Source organism: Taudactylus pleione, unplaced genomic scaffold (assembly GCF_031769625.1).
Source record: "Taudactylus pleione unplaced genomic scaffold, aTauple2 ptg000500l, whole genome shotgun sequence".
NCBI classification, from domain to species: domain Eukaryota; kingdom Metazoa; phylum Chordata; class Amphibia; order Anura; family Myobatrachidae; genus Taudactylus; species Taudactylus pleione.
Window position 1 is genome coordinate 2,963,425 of NW_028284902.1, and position 17,952 is coordinate 2,981,376.

Below are 17,952 nucleotides of genomic sequence, written 5' to 3' on the forward strand. Positions count from 1 at the left end.
AGGGCCGGTGGGAGAGTCGATGGTGTGCAGATGGTGGCATGTGGAGAATCCCTGGGGGTGTTACAGTGTGCAAAGATGCTGAAAGTGGGCAACTCAGTGCTGGTTCATTCAGATGCTGGCTACTACATTAGGGCTATGCTCCCCCTGACCCTCCTCCCGGAACCACTGCACTCACCGCTGCATGAAAGGAGTCTCCATGCTGACGGCGGGTGTCAGGGCTCGGCCGGCCCCTCTCACCTTTCTCCTGCTCTTCTGGTCTTCTGAGAATCTTGGCAACCGGTCCTCATGCTGCGCATGCACATAGTGAAGACAGGCTGTGAAGACTAAAGGAATGCGGGAGCTTCCGAAATACTAACTTCGCAGAAACAGCAGGTTTTTTTCAGAAGTGATAGTTTAGGGCAGGAGACATGAAGAATGCCTCCCAAACTTTGAGCGTGCAGCGAGTTCAAAATATAATGATCACAAGTGACAATTATGTTGTGAAGAATATGCCCCTCTGACCTCATGACTTCCTCTGCTGCATCTGTCTCCCGCTACCACTACCTGTGGCCTGAATGAAAGGTAGCATTACTAGGCCATCCAGCTTCACTCACATTCCAGCACGTACAGATGCTGTAGCCCAAGGGCTCCAGACTGAAATCACCAACCTCCTAGTGCCATGACATTTGCAGATCCTCAGCATACTGCCCACAGCATTTCCTGACCTCCTTTTAAATCCGCTCAATCCTCTAATGCCATCTCTATTTACGTCTCCACCATATAGCATTCTTTTTGGCCCATCTCCCTCTCCCTGCTACACTCCAACTATCCACATTGGTAAAATAAGGATGAGAAACCACCCACAGTGCTGATTTGACTTCAGGCCTAATTCACTTTCTTTTTAAAAAGTAAATAAAATAATAATTATTATTATTATTATTATTATTATTATTATTATTATTATTATCAGTTATTTATATAGCAAAGCATATTTTGTTATGCGTTACAAATTAAGAACAAACAAATATAAAACATTTGAACCTTAAACTAGAATCAAGATAGGACACGCCCCTCCCGACTATAAATCTTTCTGTGCATTTTAAATCTGCCCCCACCTGCAGTGCAACATGGTTTTACTGAGTTATTATTGCTCCTTTTTTTCTGAAGGCCCATACTGTTATTAAAGACACATAGCCAGCTTTTGGTACATAAGGAGATGAGGATTCCCGCACTAGAAAATTAATATCTAATCTGTTAACATACTGTAGGGCATGATTCAGAAATCGTTGGCAATGCAGCTGCGCTACGCAATTGCAGGGATATCCTTCTGAGGAAGCCGCTGAACGTAAAGAAGGCGGAGAAACGCGTAAAGGATTGTGTTATCTTCAAAGCACCTGGTATATACCATTTCTATATCTCCCGGGAGAACTGTGAGCACAGGACTGATGAAATAGCAGAGGACTTGATTCTGCTTGCATAAGAAACACTTTGAGACATATATATCGGCTCCTGAATGTCTATGGCCAGCAATTGAAGTTCCATTGCCTGTTATATATAAACACTTATTGGAATCCTGCTGACAATAATATCAAAAACTAACAATGTTTCTGCAATATTATAATAAGAGCTTGGTATACACACGTTTATTGGAATCTTGCTAACACTACTGACTAAAACTAACTAAGGGGTCTATTTACTAAGCTTTGTTAGGAGATAAAGTGAACGCTGATAAGGTACCAGCCAACCAGCTCCCAACTGCCATTTTTCAAACACAGCCTGTGACATGGCAGTTAGGAGCTGATTGGCGAGTACCTTATCACCGTTCACTTTATCTCCTAACAAAGCTTAGTAAATAGACCTCTAAGTCTCTGCAATACTATCTAAAATCACTGCTGCTTTGCTTCTTTGAAATAACTGATATCAATCAATCCATTTGAGATAATTATATTAGGGAGACAAGAGCTAGCACAAACAGGAATATAGGATGAATATTATATTAACTCTGTTGTAAAATAGTATCCTAAAGTGCCCTATATTATAAATATCAGCAGTTCATACAGTATAGATTATTGAGATCAGTTTGGTCACTAGAATGAGGAGTTATCTAGCACATAGCACATAGCAATGTCCATGTACAAACACAAGTATAGAAGTTGCATATAGATAGATTCTGTACCCAGGAGAGAAAAATAACTTATAACAAATACCAATATAAGTTACGCACACATATAACAATTATTAATATAGATCATCAGGTTAATACCTCACATAAACAAAGTTATGTAAACAGAAATGTATTAAGCAAATTCTGGTGACAAAAGAGACTTATTTATGATACTTATACTGACTCTATCGCACAACAAATTTCAATATATATCATAAGGCAAAAATATTACTGCTGCAATCCTCTATAGTTTTGTATTCACTAATTAAATAGAATTGAGAATGGTGTCACATATTAAGACAATGTGCAATGCATTGAGTATAGGAAACATCCACAAAGTATAATGCGATATTGGAAAAGTGGTAAAATCTAAATCCAAACGCTGCTTCACAAAAATAAGGAATAATAAATAAATGAGTGAATGATCCTATAGGTAAATAATGATAGCCTTAACCAGACAGAAGAAAGTAAGACCTGGGATATAAAGGCGCAAAACACACTTCTGATGTCGCCTGTCTAATCCAACAGGGGATGAGAGAGTATGTAATACGTTGCTCCCAGGTGAAAAGTAAGGCAACACTTCTGCTTTCTGGGATTTCTAGGTGTATCTCTCCTCTGATACAAATAGCATTGCAGAGGGAGTAACAGATAGGGGACCCAAATGAGAGAGCTTGATGGAGGGATAGAGAAGATGACAAATGTGTGTGCTAAAATGAATCCAATCTGCCCCTGAGATATAGGTAAATAAAGTGGGCTGGTACAAAAATAATGCCTCAAGGAGCAGAGATATAGCTCACAACAGAAAAAGTGCTAGATCAGTGATATAGCACAAGGAGAGACGGCACACACATATATCTATAAGGAAGTATATATGTATAAATAAATGTAATGAAATTAAATATAATTATAGATATAGAGTGTATGGTGGCAAATGTGTAAAAAAAGAAGGGGGAGGAAGAAAGCAAGTCCTGTGACCCAGGAGCGTGACTCCCTCCGACTGTCCCCGTCTATATCAAACAGGGGAAGAACAGAGAGGTGAGCGCTGAAGTCACATGAGAAAAAAAGAGAGACACTGCTGACAACTGAGAGGTCAGCTGTAACACAACCCTGTTACCAGCCGGTATTGCAGGGGGAGTCACCCGCTGATTGCCTCAGTGCAGAAGCGCGGTGGAGAGACAGTGAAATACCTGAAGTCTGGAAAGCAGTATGCAGCACATGTGTGTGGAGGGCAGCGTGCAGGCTACGAGTGTAGCAGGAAGGATGCGCGTTTCGCCAGAAGGCTTGGTCACCTGATCGCTGGAGTTAACCAGTGTCTCCTGTTAAAAGCCGTAGACTGTCCAATCAGCTTATCCTTAGTTTAGAGTGACTGCGCCAGCAGCCAATAGTATACAAGGAGGTTAGTTGTCCAATAGGAATGAGTGGAGGGGAAAGTGTGACAGCATAGGGAAATGACCATATGTAAACAAACAGACACACGCTCCCTGTATATAGCTGAGCTGTCTAAGATGCTCACTGTTCAATTAATAAAACTTTTACTTAAAGGTGGCTGCACTGGTAGTCAATAATTAATAAATAAATTAATCATCATGTGTGGATGGGGAAGAGGGGTGTATCTCACTAACGAGGAAAATAGGGAAAATTACCATTAGTAAAAGGAAACGCTGTCTAAACTGTGTCATAAGAAAGACAGCAACAGATTGGATAATGATCTTAAAGGCCAAAAAGTAAAAGGGATGTGAACTAATTTAGTACAAATAATTGTGAATCTAAATATAGCGCAAAGAAAATAAATATGATCAAATATTTAAATAAAGAATAATTACAGAGAAATATATAGTTGCTATGGGAAGGTGGACATGTGGGTCAAAATAGTAATGGATATAAATAAGAATAATGAGTATAAATGAAATAGATATAAAAATTAAATAAATATGAGTGATAAATGGGATGAAAAAATAGCTATTATTAGTAGAACTGATATAAATGAGAAATAAAATAGATAAAGGTGAAAAAATAAATGATAAATAGAAAGATATATATATATATTTAAATAAAATGAAATATATACAAAAAATATAGAAATAAATTAAAATAAAAAATGTAAATGAAAAAATAAATAAATAAATAAAAATACAGAAATAAGTGACAGAAGCAAAGTCATGTTAAATAAACAGTTATTCATAAAGACAGAGTAACTGAGATATAAGAAAATAATGTGATAAAAGGTGAAAAAGAAATAAAAGTAATAATGAGATTGGGAATAATTAGTGAGTGACACACAAAGAGGGGTCACAATCGTGATGATGATAAGTAAAGTGAATATACACATATAAATGTTACCTGTTGGAAGGAGTTGAGATTGCTCAAAAGTGAAATGTGGGTGAAGACATGTGGAAGGATAGAAAGGAAAGAAAAGGAAAAAAAGAAAAAGAAAGATAACAGGTACAAGAGTAACGTGGAGTGAAACTATAAGTGTGAGTGTCAGACTTGCTGGACAAGAGATCCAATTGAAATAATAAAGAAAATAAATAAAAAAAGGGGAAAATGTTAAACAGCATAGAGGGACTAAATAACACAAAAGCAAGAAACATAAGGAAATTTCTTAAACTGGCCCATACGATGTTTATTCAGTCTGTGATGAACACACTGTAATTAAGGTTCTCATTTAAACCTGTGGGTATTAACGTTCCTATCTTGAAAATCCACTCACTCTCCTTCTTTTGAAGGGCCCTACTGGAGTCACCCCCTCTTAGGCCCAATTTGATTTTCTCTAGACAGGACACCCTAAGGTCCTTTTCCTGTCCAGAATTTTTTTGATAAAAATGTCTCGCCACTGACGTAAGTTGTTTCATTCTTTGTAGGTCTGTTTCAGCATTGCATATATTGCCTAGATGCTCAAGAATTCTGATTTTCATCATTCTCATAGTCATCCCAATATACTTGATATCGCAAGTGCAGGTAATATAGTAAATTACGTTTGTGGTTTTACAATTAAAGAAATCATTAATTGTTATCTTTTGGCCAAATTTATCTGTTATAGTCTTGATGTTGAGTATGTGTGGGCATATTTTGCAATTCCCACAAGGATGAGTGCCAGTAGTGGGGTGGGACTTTACTCAGAATCTGAGAGAAATGGCTTTTGACTAATCGATCTTTGAGATTGGGTACCCTCTGCCAACTCATATTGACTTTCTCATCCAAGCTTTTAGCCAAATCGTCATCTGAGAGTAGGATATGCCAATATTTTTGTACTATATCCCTAGCATCCTTCCAATTGTTACAGAAATCTCCAACGAATCTGATGATGTTAGTGTTTGCTTTCTTGAGTTCCTGACTAAAAATAAGAGATTCTCTGTCTGTTCTCAAAACTTTGTTCTTAGCTGTTGTAATCAGACGTTTGCTGTATCCTCGTTCTTGCAATCTCAGAGTTAGATCTTTACTCTGGACCTCAAAAGACTCTTCCCCTGAGCAGTTATGCCTCAGTCTGAGGAATTCTCCTTTTGGAATGTTTTTCAAAGTTGGTGGGAAATGGAAGCTGTTTCTATGCAGTAGACTGTTAGTAGATGTTTCTTTCCTGTATATCTCATTACAGATTTCATTATTAGCCCCTCTAAAAATTCTCAGATCTAAGAAGGCAATGCTGTTAAGACTACAGTTGTATGTAAATTTAAGATTCACAATGGTGTTATTCAGAGATGTAATAAAATCATCCAGTTCTTTCTGCGAACCATCCCAAATCAGCAAGATATCGTCAATATAATGCATCCATAGTACAATATGTTGAGTATGGGTGTCATTATCATCTCGAAAAACACATTCATGCTCCCACCAACCCAAAAAGAGGTTGGCGTATGTGGGTGCACATGCTGCCCCCATCGCTGTCCCTCTCTTCTGGATGTGGAAGCGATTATTGAATAGGAAGTAGTTGTGATGCAGTACAAAGTCTAAAAGTACTAGAAGAAACTCTTGAAAATCTCCTATACCCTCCATTGTCAGAAAGTATCTGACAGCTTGTATCCCTAAGTTACGTATGATGGAGGTGTAAAGGGATTCAACATCCAAACTCACAAGGAGGTGCGTATCTTCCAAAATCACGTCATGCATCTTTTTGAGAATGTCAGTTGTATCCCTAATGTAGGATGGAAAGCTAAGAACATGATGTCGTAAGTGTACATCAAGGAAGCAACTTGCTTTTTCCAGAAGCCCACCATTCCCTGATACTATTGGCCTGCCAGGTAGGTTGGTCAGATTCTTGTGGACCTTAGGTAGAAGATAGAAAGTTGGTGTTCTGGGGTGTGAAATCCATAGATAGTCATATTCAGTTTTTGTGATCGTGCCATTGTAATAGGCCCCATCAATAATTCTGATGTACCTAGTTTTGAAGTTATCAGTGGGATCAAATAAAGTAATTTGATAGCAAGAGACATCCTGAAGTTGTTTATTTGCTTCTCTAAGATATAGTTGCAAGGGCCAAAGGACAATATTACCACCTTGTCCGATGGTTTTATCACTATATCATCCCATTTTTCCATCTCTTTTATGGCTCTCTTTTGAAATAGACTCAGGTTACTTCTTGATTTTTGATTTTTTTTGTCGTCTATAAAGATTATCAAAATCACGTGAAACAAGTTTAAGAAAGACACCCCCTTCCGGACAAATATTCTCTGATGGAAAGAATGTGGAGCGTTTTTTACAGACTGGTCTTTGTTGGACTGAATTCTTCCAATACTTGGAGTGCACCTTTTTCAAGCTGTGAGAAATCTTCATCACATTCATTATGGAGCATAAGATCAGAGTCACAGCATCTAGAGTTATGAAATTTGGTTAGCAGGAGTTTCCTTCCAAAAAGTTTCAAGTTGGTTTCCCATTTAAATCTATTGAAATAGTTAGTCGGTGAGAAGGATAATCCTTTGCTCAAAATTTCCATTTGAACTGTACTAAGAACATGATCAGATAAATTAATGATTTTGAGTATAGAGGCTGAGGTCTCTATCTCTTGTTGGTCCGTGTGAAGTACCAGTTTGGTGAATTTGGCTCCCTGCTTTCTTTTCTGCCTACCCCCCCGCCTCATTTTGTGTTTGCGGGGCATCCACGGGTACCCCTGGCTCCTCCTAAAAAAGTTGTAAAGTGTAGAGAGTTGTCACTTCTTTGTGTTAATGGGTTTTGAGCATGGAAATTATAGTCACTGAGTTCTTCAGTGTCCGATATTTCTGCCTCAGAGGAGGTTGGAGTATTGCCTGAAAGTCCCGTATTCCTTCCTCCTTGTGATCTATTCCAACGAAAGATATTGCCTACCGTACAGTCACGTTTGTCTCGAATGAAATTGTTACGTTTACGTTCAATAATGGTTTTGTCATATTCCTCTAGTTCATTTTTGATTTTATTAAAGGAAGTTTGGAAAGCAGTTAGGATCAAGTATCTGACCTAATTTGTCCACTTCTTTAGTACATTCATCTAAAATTAAGTTATTGTGTTTAATCAAAATGCCCATTAGTTCATGGGAACATTTGAGTAAGGTATTTTCCCATTCTTTTTGTAAATTTTCCGTACAAAGCTCAAATGTTGGAAAAAGTTTTGGGCGCAAACCTCTCGGAACAATTTTTTGTTTACTGTAATTCTCTAAGCTAACTAAATCCCAGTTAATTCTAGTCTGTCTTTGAAGGATTCATTTTAATCTCAAGAGTTCATCCTCCCAATTTACATTGGTATCACAGTTACTAGTTTCATTAGAGAAGATACCCTCTATATCTTCCAGGCGACGCCTATTAGTAAGTTAAATTTTCAAGCTAAAGTGGTCATACTCTTAGATTGGATTCAATAGTCCAAAGATAGAAAAACAGGAAAACATAAAGACAACTGCGTATAGCGATCTTAAAGGAATAAGGTTCAAAACAGTAAATAATAATAAGAAATTCTTAGGAATAAACACTGTGCTGGACTCCAGAGCTGAGAAAGACTCAGTAACACTAGTGATGCAAAGAGAAAGCGAGAGGGAGTCCGCACTAGTGATATACTGTAGGTATTAGAGATAACTGATAAAAGATAAAATAATTGAAGGAACCAACGTACTAATTAATCACTTGAACAATCCTGGATAATTGATGGTTGGTGGTGCACCCATAGACTTTGTGTAATACACATGGAAAAAACACCTTCGTACTAGGCAAAGACAGGGGGAAAGACAAATAAATGTCTGTACCGGGGCACTCTTTAACAGCAATACATAAGGAAAATGAGGAAAAAATGATAAAACTTAACCTTTAATAATGAACCTTAAAAAGGGAAAGGTAACAAGGGGGGAATGAAAAAAAATATCTCTGGGTGACGAAATGAATAAACAATTAACTGATCTTGGTCATCATAGAGATGTGCATGATAACCTAGCGACATATAACTATAGTATGAGCATAATGTATCAATCAATCCACTTGAGATAATTATATTAGGGAGACAAGAGCTAGCACAAACAGGATTATAGGATGAATATTATATTAACTCTGTTGTAAAATAGTATCCTAAAGTGCCCTATATTATAAATATCAGCAGTTCATACAGTATAGATTATTGAGATCAGTTTGGTCACTAGAATGAGGAGTTATCTAGCACATAGCACATAGCAATGTCCATGTACAAACACAAGTATAGAAGTTGCATATAGATAGATTCTGTACCCAGGAGAGAAAAATAACTTATAACAAATACCAATATAAGTTACGCACACATATAACAATTATTAATATAGATCATCAGGTTAATACCTCACATAAACAAAGTTATGTAAACAGAAATGTATTAAGCAAATTCTGGTGACAAAAGAGACTTATTTATGATACTTATACTGACTCTATCGCACAACAAATTTCAATATATATCATAAGGCAAAAATATTACTGCTGCAATCCTCTATAGTTTTGTATTCACTAATTAAATAGAATTGAGAATGGTGTCACATATTAAGACAATGTGCAATGCATTGAGTATAGGAAACATCCACAAAGTATAATGCGATATTGGAAAAGTGGTAAAATCTAAATCCAAACGCTGCTTCACAAAAATAAGGAATAATAAATAAATGAGTGAATGATCCTATAGGTAAATAATGATAGCCTTAACCAGACAGAAGAAAGTAAGACCTGGGATATAAAGGCGCAAAACACACTTCTGATGTCGCCTGTCTAATCCAACAGGGGATGAGAGAGTATGTAATACGTTGCTCCCAGGTGAAAAGTAAGGCAACACTTCTGCTTTCTGGGATTTCTAGGTGTATCTCTCCTCTGATACAAATAGCATTGCAGAGGGAGTAACAGATAGGGGACCCAAATGAGAGAGCTTGATGGAGGGATAGAGAAGATGACAAATGTGTGTGTTAACATGAATCCAATCTGCCCCTGAGATATAGGTAAATAAAGTGGGCTGGTACAAAAATAATGCCTCAAGGAGCAGAGATATATCTCACAACAGAAAAAGTGCTAGATCAGTGATATAGCACAAGGAGAGACGGCACACACATTTATCTATAAGGAAGTATATATGTATAAATAAATGTAATGAAATTAAATATAATTATAGATATAGAGTGTATGGTGGCAAATGTGTAAAAAAAGAAGGGGGAGGAAGAAAGCAAGTCCTGTGACCCAGGAGCGTGACTCCCTCCGACTGTCCCCGTCTATATCAAACAGGGGAAGAACAGAGAGGTGAGCGCTGCGGTCACAGGAGAAAAAAAGAGAGACACTGCTGACAACTGAGAGGTCAGCTGTAACATAACCCTGTTTCCAGCCAGTATTGCAGGGGGAGTCACCCGCTGATTGCCTCAGTGCAGAAGCGCGGTGGAGAGACAGTGAAATACCTGAAGTCTGGAAAGCAGTATGCAGCACATGTGTGTGGAGGGCAGCGTGCAGGCTACAAGTGTAGCAGGAAGGACGCGCATTTCACCAGAAGGCTTGGTCACCTGATCACTGGAGTTAACCAGTGTCTCCTGTTAAAAGCCGTAGACTGTCCAATCAGCTTATCCTTAGTTTAGAGTGACTGCGCCAGCAGCCAATAGTATACGAGGAGGTTAGTTGTCCAATAGGAATGAGTGGAGGGGAAAGTGTGACAGCATAGGGAAATTACCATATGTAAACAAACAGACACACGCTCCCTGTATATAGCTGAGCTGTCTAAGCTGCTCACTGTTCAATTAATAAAAATTTTACTTAAAGGTGGCTGCACTGGCAGTCAATAATTAATAAATAAATTAATCATCATGTGTGGATGAGAGGAAGAGAGGTGTATCTCACGAACGGGAAAAAAAGGGAAAATTACCATTAGTAAAAGAAAGCGCTGTCTAAACTGTGTCATAAGAAAGACAGCAACAGATTGGATAATGATTTTAAAGGCCAAAAAGTAAAGGGGATGTGAACTAATTTAGTACAAATAATTGTGAATCTAAATATAGCGCAAACAAAATAAATATAATCAAAGATTTAAATAAAGAATAATTACAGAAAAATATATAGTTGCTATGGGAAGGTGGACATGTGGGTCAAAATAGTAATGGATATAAATAAGAATAATGAGTATAAATGAAATATATATAAAAATTAAATAAATATGAGTGATAAATGGGATGAAAAATAGCTATTATTAGTAGAACTGATATAAATGAGAAATAAAATAGATAAAGGTGAAAAAATAAATGATAAATAGAAAGATATATAGAAAGATATATATATATATTTAAATAAAATGGAATATATAAAAAAATATAGAAATAAATGAAAATAAAAAATGTAAATGACAAAATAAATAAATAAAAATACAGAAATAAGTGACAGAAGCAAAGTCATGTTAAATAAACATGTATTCATAAAGACAGAGTAACTGAGATATAAGAAAATAATGTGATAAAAGGTGAAAAAGAAATAAAAGTAATAATGAGATTGGGAATAATTAGTGAGTGACACACAAAGAGGGGTCACAATCGTGATGATGATAAGTAAAGTGAATATACACATATAAATGTTACCTGTTGGAAGGAGTTGAGATTGCTCAAAAGTGAAAAGTGGGTGAAGACATGTGGAAGGATAGAAAGGAAAGAAAAGGAAAAAAAGAAAAACAAAGATAACAGGTACAAGAGTAACGTGGAGTGAAACTATAAGTGTGAGTGTCAGACTTGCTGGACAAGAGATCCAATTGAAATAATAAAGAAAATACATAAAAAAGGGGAAAATGTTAAACAGCATAGAGGGACTAAATAACACAAAAGCAAGAAACATAAGGAAATTTCTTAAACTGGCCCATACGATGTTTATTCAGTCTGTGATGAACACACTGTAATTAATGTTCTCATTTAAACCTGTGGGTATTAACGCTCCTATCTTGAAAATCCACTCACTCTCCTTCTTTTGAAGGGCCCTACTGAGGTCACCCCCTCTTAGGCCCAATTTGATTTTCTCTAGACAGGACACCCTAAGGTCCTTTTCCTGTCCAGAATGTTTTTGATAAAAATGTCTCGCCACTGACGTAAGTTGTTTCATTCTTTGTAGGTCTGTTTCAGCATTGCGTATATTGCCTAGATGCTCAAGAATTCTGATTTTCAACATTCTCGTAGTCATCCCAATATACTTGATATCGCAAGTGCAGGTAATATAGTAAATTACGTTTGTGGTTTTACAATTAAAGAAATCATTAATTGTTATCTTTTGGCCAAATTTATCTGTTATAGTCTTGATGTTGAGTATGTGTGGGCATATTTTGCAATTCCCACAAAGATGAGTGCCAGTAGTGGGGGGGACTTTACTCGGAATCTGAGAGAAATGACTTTTGACTAATCGATCTTTGAGATTGGGTGCCCTCCGCCAACTCATACTGACTTTCTCATCCAAGCTTTTAGCCAAATCGTCATCTGAGAGTAGGATATGCCAATATTTTTGTACTATATCCCTAGCATCCTTCCAATTGTTACAGAAATCTCCAACGAATCTGATGATGTTAGTGTTTGCTTTCTTGGGTTTCTGACTAAAAATAAGAGATTCCCTGTTCTCAAAACTTCGTTCTTAGCTGTCGTAATCAGACGTTTGCTGTATTCTCGTTCTTGCAATCTAAGAGTTAGATCTTTACTCTGGACCTCCTTTTGGAATGTTTTTCAAAGTTGGTGGGAAATGGAAGCTGTTTCTATGCAGTAGACTGTTAGTAGATGTTTCTTTCCTGTATATCTCTGTACAGATTTCATTATTAGCCCCTCTAAAAATTCTCAGATCTAAGAAGGCAATGCTGTTAAGACTACAGTTGTATGTAAATTTAAGATTCACAATGTTGTTATTCAGAGATGTAATAAAATCATCCAGTTCTTTCTGCGAACCATCCCAAATCAGCAAGATATATTCAATATAATGCATCCATAGTACAATATGTTGAGTATGGGTGTCATTATCATCTCGAAAAACACATTCATGCTCCCACCTAACCAAAAAGAGGTTGGCGTATGTGGGTGCACATGCCGCCCCCATCGCTGTCCCTCTCTTCTGGATGTGGTAGCGATTATTGAATAGGAAGTAGTTGTGATGCAGTACAAAGTCTAAAAGTACTAGAAGAAACTCTTGAAAATCTCCTATACCCTCCATTGTCAGAAAGTATCTGAAAGCTTGTATCCCTAAGTTATGTATGATGGAGGTGTAAAGGGATTCAACATCCAAACTCACAAGCAGGTGCGTATCTTCCAATATCACGTCATGCATCTTTTTGAGAATGTCAGTTGTATCCCTAATGTAGGATGGTAAGCTAAGAACATGATGTTGTAAGTGTACATCAAGGAAGCAACTTGCTTTTTCCAGAAGCCCACCATTCCCTGATACTATTGGCCTGCCAGGTGGGTTTGTCAGATTCTTGTGGACCTTAGGTAGAAGATAGAAAGTTGGTGTTCTGGGGTGTGAAATCCATAGATAGTCATATTGAGTTTTGTGATCGTGCCATTGTAATAGGCCCCATCAATAATTCTGATGTACCTAGTTTTGAAGTTATCAGTGGGATCAAATAGAGTAGTTTGATAGCAAGAGACATCCTGAAGTTGTTTATTTGCTTCTCTAAGATATAGTTGCAAGGGCCAAAGGACGATATTACCAACCTTGTCCGATGGTTTTATCACTATATCATCCCATTTTTCCATCTCTTTTATGGCTCTCTTTTGAAATAGACTCAGGTTACTTCTTGATTTTTGATTTTTTTGTCATCTATAAAGATTATCAAAATCACATGAAACAAGTTTAAGAAAGACACCCACTTCCGGACAAATATTCTCTGATGGAAAGAATGTGGAGCGTTTTTTACAGACCGGTCTTTGTTGGACTGAATGTGTATCCGAGTCGGAAGCCAATTCTTCCAATGGTTGGAGTGCATCTTGTTCAAGCTGTGAGAAATCTTCCTCATGTTCATTATGGAGCATAAGATCAGAATCACAGCGTCTAGAGTTATGAAATTTGATTAGTAGGAGTTTCCTTCCAAAAAGTTTCAAGTTGGTTTCCCATTTAAATCTATTGAAATAGTTAGTCGGTGAGAAGGATAATCCTTTGCTCAAAATTTTCATTTGAACTGTACTAAGAACATGATCAGATAAATTAATGATTTTGAGTATAGAGGCTGAGGTCTCTATCTCTTGTTGGCCCGTGTGAAATACCGGTTTGGTGAATTTGGCTCCCATCTTTCTTTTCTGCCTACTCCCCTGCCTCGTTTTGTGTTTGCGGGGCATCCACGGGTACCCCTGGCTCCTCCTAGATAAGTTGTAAAGTGTAGAGCGTTGTCACTTCTTTGCGTTAACCTTGTCATATACTATTGGCTGCTAGCGCAGTCACTCTAAACTAAGGATAAGCTGATTGGACAGTCTACGGCTTTTAACAGGAGACACTGGTTAACTCCAGCGATCAGGTGACCAAGCCTTCTGGCGAAACGCTCGTCCTTCCTGCTACACTCGTAGCCTGCACGCTGCCCTCCACACACATGTGCTGCATACTGCTTTCCAGACTTCAGGTATTTCACTGTCTCTCCACCGCGCTTCTGCACTGAGGCAATCAGCGGGTGACTCCCCCTGCAATACCGGCTGGTACCAGGGTTGTGTTACAGCTGACCTCTCAGTTGTCAGCAGTGTCTCTCTTTTTTTCTCCTGTGACCGCAGCGCTCACCTCTCTGTTCTTCCCCTGTTTGATATAGACGGGGACAGTCAGAGGGATTCACGCTCCCGGGTCACAGGACTTGCTTTCTTCCTCCCCCTTCTTTTTTTTACACATTTGCCACCATACACTCTATATCTATAATTATATTTAATTTCATTACATTTATTTATACATATATACTTCCTTATAGATATATGTGTGTGCCGTCTCTCCTTGTGCTATATAACTGAATTAGCACTTTTTCTGTTGTGAGATATATCTCTGCTCCTTGAGGCATTATTTTTGTACCAGCCCACTTTATTTACCTATATCTCAGGGGCAGATTGGATTCATTTTAGCACACACATTTGTCATCTTCTCTATCCCTCCATCAAGCTCTCTCATAGGATCATTCACTCATTTATTTATTATTCCTTATTTTTGTGAAGCAGCGTTTGGATTTAGATTTTACCACTTTTCCAATATCGCATTATACTTTGTGGATGTTTCCTATACTCAATGCATTGCACATTGTCTTATTATGTGACACCATTCTCAATTCTATTTAATTAGTGAATACAAAACTATAGAGGATTGCAGCAGTAATATTTTTGCCTTATGATATATATTGAAATTTGTTGTGCGACAGAGTCACTATAAGTATCATAAATAAGTCTCTTTTGTCACCAGAATTTGCTTAATACATTTCTGTTTACATAACTTTGTTTATGTGATGTATTAACCTGATGATCTATATTAATAATTGTTATATGTGTGCGTAACTTATATTGGTATTTGTTATAAGTTATTTTTCTCTCCTGGGTACAGAATCTATCTATATGCAACCTTGTTATATACTTGTGTTTGTACATGGACATGTGCTATGTGCTAGATAACTCCTCATTCTAGTGACCAAACTGATCTCAATAATCTATACTGTATGAACTGCTGATATTTATAATATAGGGCACTTTAGGATACTATTTTACAACAGAGTTAATATAATATTCATCCTATAATCCTGTTTGTGCTAGCTCTTGTCTCTCTAATATAATTATCTCAAGTGGATTGATTGATACATTATGCTCGTACTATAGTTATATGTCGCTAGGTTATCATGCACATCTCTATGACGACCAAGATCAGTTAATTGTTTATTCATTTCGTCACCCAGAGAGATTTTTTTTTCATTCCCCCCTTGTTACCTTTCCCTTTTTAAGGTTCATTTTTAAAGGTTAAGTTTTATCATTTTTTCCTCATTTTCCTTATGTATTGCTGTTAAAGAGTGCCCCGGTACAGACATTTATTTGTCTTTCCCCCTGTCTTTGCCTAGTGCGAAGGTGTTTTTTCCATGTGTATTACACAAAGTCTATGGGTGCACCACCAACCATCAATTATCCAGGATTGTTCAAGGGATTAATTAGTACGTTGGTTCCTTCAATTATTTTATCTTTCATCAGTTATCTCTAATAGCTATATCACTAGTGCGGACTCACTCTCGCTTTCTCTTTGCAACATTACAGAAAATGCATGTAGCCATAGGGATCATTATGCCTTATATTATAACCAATGACGAGAAATTATACTAATGATCCCATTTGAATGTAAATATCTCTATTTTTTTTATATATAACATATTAATAATGGGGGTAAGGTAGAATCAGGGAGATTGCTAGGCTCTTCAGGGAGACAGGGATATTGCTACTGTTTCAGGGAGTCTCCCTGACAATCAGGGAGAGTTGGCAAGTATAGATTAAGGAAGAACTGTATGATTCTTTATAGGTATTGATAAATCTGTTATTAAGCTATCCACATTAAGACTCCATCTTGTCACAAGATGGTATGTGCCTTTAAATATTCATGGCTTTAAATGTGAATTATTACAAAGACTGATTTCTACTGAACTATGAGCCGAAGAACCTTGAATGTATAAACATGCAGATAACGTTATGAATAAGACTGTGTATCCTTACCCCCCTAACATTCCCTGTCATGCCTTCAGCATAGAGTTTAATCTTCAAATGGGCCCTCAAGACCCATTTCTTCCTTAATGCTTTCCAGCGCTCATCGTAACCCACTACTCTATGCTCCTTCCTCACTATCTAGCCCATCTGTGTCACACATGTTTGTCTGACCCTCCCCTCAGAATGGAAGCTCTCACGAGCAGGGCCCTCTTCCCTCACGTGCTTCTTCTTGCCTAACTTTTACTTTAATTTACAATGGCACCTAAAACTGCATACTGACACTCTGCTGCTTATTTAGGTGTTATGCAGCATTGTTTATAAATCTCCGTTGTTCAGACCATATCTGACTGGATTATTGGAAGATAGAGTATTGGTTATGCTGTCTGCTCCAAATTTGTCAGACACATAGTGCAGGGCATAACAGTAAAACATTGGGCTGTCAGCGTGTGATGCATTTATCTGACTTTGTCAGCAACTTTTCTGTCAGCAAGTTGGACACATACTGACTCACAGATCTGTTATACTGCCAGCCAGAGCTATCCGCATATGACAGTACAAGAGTTTCTATACAGTCTAACCATGGCAGCTCAGCAATAGGAGTACCGTCATTGACTACACAGGAATTTCAATGTCAGTACAGCCACCTGCATATGGCAAGACAACAGTCCCTGCACAGTCAAACAGCCTAACAACAGTCCCAAGACCCTGACTACTCAGAGACCTGCTACAGTGTCAGCTCAGTTACCTGCACATTGCAATACAGCAGCCTCTAAACAGTCAAGCATTTCCATTCCACCATCATGTCATGGAAACTTACATCTTCATACAAAACAAGGTCCCAAGTCTCTAGTTCCTCCAAATCTTTATCTGTCAGCCATAATGGCACGTGCAAAAGTGCGGGCCACCTTTGCTGAACAAGAGATGCAATTGAAAATAGAAAAATCACGTTTAGAAGCAGAGAAAGGAATAGAGAAGATCACGTTTAGAAGCAGAGAAAGATATGGAGAGATCACGTCTGGATGCAGAAAGTGATATGGAGAAACACCGCCTAGAAGCAATTAGTGAGAAGCTCACTGCAGAGAAGGAAGCAGCAGCTGCTATAGCTGAAGCAGAGTTCTTAGAGTCTGTAGAACTCGCTGATATAAGGAGGATCAATGTGCTTGACGCAGAGCTTGGATTGCAGAATGCATTGCAATGCACATCACAATCTTCCCCCACACCAGGTGTCTGAATCTGCAAACTACAACAAAGGCACAACTACCCGCACACAAAAGTGGTATGATACAAGACAACAGGAACCATACAATCCTAACAGGTATGACCACGCACCATTTACTTACCATGTTAATGCACAAACAGCATCTCCTAGAGCCAATCAAGACACATTAGACTTTGTCAAGTTTCTTGCTCACCGTAAACTGGTCACAAAAGGACTCTCAAAGTTCAATGATCGCCCTGAGAGCGATCATTGAAATTTAATCAGAGGGTTAGGCCTTTCACATAGCGAAGAGATAGACCTTTTAATTAAATGGCTTGGGAATGAATCCGCTGAACATGCTAGAAGGTTAAGAGTGATTAATATTAACCACCCTGAGAATGGCCTTAAAATGATCTGAGATAGATTAAGTGAGTTCTACAGCTCACCAGAGACGACTTCCCTAGGTTACCTAACAAAAGCTATCAGAGACTGAGAGAATTAAGTGACCTACTAATGGAACTT